Below are 4,185 nucleotides of genomic sequence, written 5' to 3'. Positions count from 1 at the left end.
TTAGAAAAAAATATATTGAAAACAGATTGTAAAAGTAGTGTTCTGCTCCAAGGTCAACAAGCTGAACAACAACAAAAAAATGCAAAAGACCTTGCCCAATCCTGGGGTTAGTGAGGGATTCCAGGAAAGAGCTGTGCATTAATGGAACTCCTGAGAGCAAAGAGTGGTACTTCTCAAGGGGCACGCCTTGATCTGAACACCAAACACTCTTGGGCTTGACCGGTTGTGCTAGAAGCACGGGGCATGCCTGGAGCACGTGGACCAGTAACCTGCATTTCCAGCGTTCATTCACTCATCCCTCTGAGGGTTGATGTTAGGTCTCTTACAACTCTTTGCTTCAAACTTGGATTTTCTTCTCAAATCACAGGGGAACTGAACATCTGTATCTGTTACAGCTCCTGAAGCTGAAGGCAATAAAGGATGATCACTTTTAGCCTTTGAGGAATCACCTTAATACAGGGTTTTCATGACAGGGAAGGGGAGGAGGCTGCCACTGGACCACCACTGAGTAGACCACTCATTCACAGGAAACAAGAACAAAATCCTCCAGAAAAATTAGTCAGAATCTCTAGTAAAACTTATGCTTGCACATAGGTATGTGAGTATCCCGAACACCCCTAGGAAAAAAATCTGAGGGCTCTTGGTGCCAGCTGCTAGAAGTTTGATACTAGATTGGAATGGAACAGTATCTTTGAGATTTTAGACAATTTTAGATGCCAGCATAAGGGGTTTAGGGCCCACTCCTGAGGATGCAGTTAAAACAAAACCAAAATAATTACCTTGAGAGAACATGCATGTTCTAAGAGACCAAGCATTTTGTCTGGGTGAAGGGATGATATAATTCATGAATCTCGAGAACACAATGAAACCACAACAACACAGTGTTGAATATATTCAACTATCAGGGCAAGGCATTTTCCCATATAAAACATCATAATTTTCCCACTACTCCAAAGAAATCCAATAAATGACTTTTCAGTGAAGGGCACTATCAGTGATCACAAGTCCCCAGGCAGCTGCAACTGTGGAGGCACCTAAGGCACCAACCCCTCCACAAGGTTGCCTGCAGTCGTCTTTTTCAAATGTGACCCGCTGGTGTTTCCAAGCTGCTTTACAGATTAGTCCCATCTGGTAAAGCCCAGCAGGGAATGAGCCAAAGAGTACAAGCCAAGAAGTGGTCAAAGCCAAGACGTGGTCCGAGCCAAGGTTTCCACATGACAACTCCCTCTTCTTCCGAGGGACTAGTGACAGCTAAAGCCTGGCTTGAAGTGCTTCAGTCACGTGCGCTTGGCAAATCCTCTGCATCCGTCATGCCAGAAAAGCTCGGGCGGGCTCTCTCTGAAGCAATCCTTTGCTGTGGGATCCCTATAGGTGATCTCGGGCTGCACAGCCTGGGATGAGGTCCTGCATTTAGCCAAACACAATTCAAAGCAATCTTCGACTGTCACGAAGAGGTTCAGGAATGCCACAGCTGCCAGGTTGAGGAACCGCTCCAGACGTTGCTTGTTGGGCTGCTGGCAGCAGGAGACGCAGTGCTCCTAAGCACTGCAGCAGCCGTTGGACAAGCAGCCATCACAGCACTACCGCTTGGTGCCCTGGACATTGACCTTATAGCAGCCAGTGACCAACAAATCCTTTCTTTCACAAACATATCCTAGTTCATGCTGTGATGAGGGGTTTCCCTTGAATGAGAGCACTGTTTGCTATGTCGACTGCTACTGCCCAAGTTAAACTGCACTTTCCACAGAAAGGGCTGATCGGGGTCTTGAACCTGGAGGAGATTCTCTCTCCCACTGTCCTCTCCTCTTGCTTGAAGATGCTGGTGAGGAAGCAGACAAGCGAGAGCCGGAAGACTACGGTGAGCACCCACGTCTTCCTCAGGAGCCTGCTCCACACGCTGGCTGCGAGGTTCACTGTGCAGGGAGGGGCGTGGAGCGCTGGGCACTGCGGCCAGGATTCTGGACCAGGAAACCCGGTGCCAGGCGGCATGGCCGCTACGCAGCCAGCAGCCGCAACCCTCACTCCAGACACCGGCCCCCTGAAACAGTCGTTTTCATCAGAAACATAATCATTTGATTTCTCAAGCAATTTGCTTGAACTTTCATGCTAGTATTTGCCAGAACATATAGGCCTATAACTTAGCAATATATTTATATAGGATGCTAAATAAGTTTTGAAACAAACCCTCTTTTCTGTTAGAGAACACATTGTTTTCTTTAATAAATTCTTTTTTAAATTTAATCTTTATTGTATTTTTCCGTTACTATTGAGTCTTCCCGTACTCCCCTCCCCCCAGCAATCACCACGCCGATGTCCCTAGCTAAGAGACCTTTTTCCTTTTTGCTCAGTCCCTCCACCTGCTAACATCCCCCCACCCCACTAGCTGTCATCTTGCTCTCCATCTGAGAATTTTGGCAAAAATCTTCTTCCATTCTGTGGGTTGTTTTTATTTTGTTGATGATGTCCATTTCTGTGCAAAAACTTTTAGTTTAAGGTAGTCCCATTTGTGTATTTTTCCTTTTGTTTCCCTTGCCTGGGGAGAGATATCTGAGCAATGTCTAAGATTGTTGCTTCCTTGTATGTAACTACCTGCCTTTCTCTTGTGGCTTTTAGGATTCTCACTTGGTCTTTAAGCCTTGTCATTTTAATGATGATGTGTCTTGGTGTGGGCCTCTCTGAGTCCAACTTGCTTGGGACTCGGAGCTTCCTGGACTTTTTCCTGTAGCAGATTCGGGAAGTTTTCTGTCATTTCTTCAAATAGGTTCTTGATGTCTTGCTCTCTCTGTTCTCTTTCTGGTATTCACATGATGCAGGTGTTGTTATGCTTGTCCCAAATGTTTCTGAAACTCTTGCAATTAAAAAAAAATTCTTTTTCTAATTTGCTGCTCTGCCTGGGTGTTTTCTACCTTTTCTTCCAAATCACAGATTTGATCCTCTGCTTCAGCTAACCTACTCTTTATTCTTTCCTGTGTCTTGTTTATTTCAGATATTTGTAACCTTTTACAGGTTCCGTGTTTTTTTCCTGTTCTTGAGTATCCTCATAATCATTACTCTAATCTATCTGATAAACTGCTTGCCTCCATTTTATCTGGTTCTTCTTCTGGAGAATCTCTTGTTCTTTAATTTGGGGTCTGTTTCTTTGTCTTCCAATTTCAGTTACTTCTTTGTATTTTCTGCCTGAAACTCATCAGTGATACAGCCTTAAGCTGTGATCAGCAGGGGGCTTAAACACCATAGGGAGGGACAGAGTAATTCTTGTGGGTGAGTCTATGGCTTCCTCTCAGGCTGGTGCCACTTGGAGGAGTGCTGTGCCTGAGAAAGACGGCTGCATCAGCATGTGGAATGAGGCAGCACAGGGATCCTGACAGCCGTTCCTCTAGTTCTCTTCCCAGAGCCACCACCCCCAGACGCCCCTGAAGTGTCTCCTCTAGTGCACTCTGCCCTCCCTCTGCCAGAGCCTAGGATGAGTAGCTGCAAATGAAATGTTGTGCATTGGCCCTTTAAGAGGCTCTCTGTGTCTCCAGCTGTCTCTCCCTGGCAGACAGAAATCTTGCTGCTTTTCACAGCTGGGTGTTATCTGGGTTCCTTTTCAGCTCTGGTGCTGTAAACTGGGGAGCTCGTTTTGTTGTTTAGACCCCATAGTTCTCAGGGGGAACCCCCTGGTTGCTGAAATATCCCTCTGGAAGGTCAGTTTCTGACTGTGGGAGCCCAGCCCGGGCTCCTGAACATTCTGTGCACTTCCTACCAGTCTTATAGTCGTGTAATGTTTTCTTCCGTCTGCCCTTTGTTATAAGGTTCTCTCCAGCTGGTGTTCAGGATGATTTTTCTACAATTTAGTTGTAATTCCAGAATGGTCCTGGGAGGAGGTTAGTGTCATTTCTGCTTACTCCTCTGCCATCTTGGATCTCCTCTTTAATGAATTCTTAAGGTTAAAAAAAGAAGATTAGATAAGTTGTCATCATAATCATTGCTCATTTTTATTTACTGAGTTTTTGAGGCCTATTGACTTATTTGCAGAACATGTTTAACTCTGTTACACAGTCAATCATGACTCCCCAAATGACAATTAAAGTTATTTTGGCTCATAGTCTTTTTGTCGAAGAAAAAAACCACTTTTATTTGCTTCCAGGGTAAAAATATTTTATATTAATATATTTTTCTCTTGTTCTCTTTGATCTTCAGTGG

General features: G+C 44.9%; 1 pseudogene; it reads right to left on the bottom strand.

The window, feature by feature from the left end:
- Window positions 1-1,277: 1,277 nt before the first annotated feature.
- On the bottom strand, window positions 1,278-1,989 carry LOC119042412 (SREBP regulating gene protein-like; annotated as a pseudogene).
- Between the last annotated feature and the right edge of the window lie 2,196 nt (window positions 1,990-4,185).

The sequence above is a fragment of the Artibeus jamaicensis genome, unplaced genomic scaffold (genome assembly GCF_021234435.1).
Source record: "Artibeus jamaicensis isolate MK-2021 breed Jamaican fruit bat unplaced genomic scaffold, CSHL_Jam_final contig_466, whole genome shotgun sequence".
Taxonomy (NCBI): Eukaryota; Metazoa; Chordata; class Mammalia; order Chiroptera; family Phyllostomidae; genus Artibeus; species Artibeus jamaicensis.
This window is presented reverse-complemented; position numbering and strand designations above follow the sequence as displayed.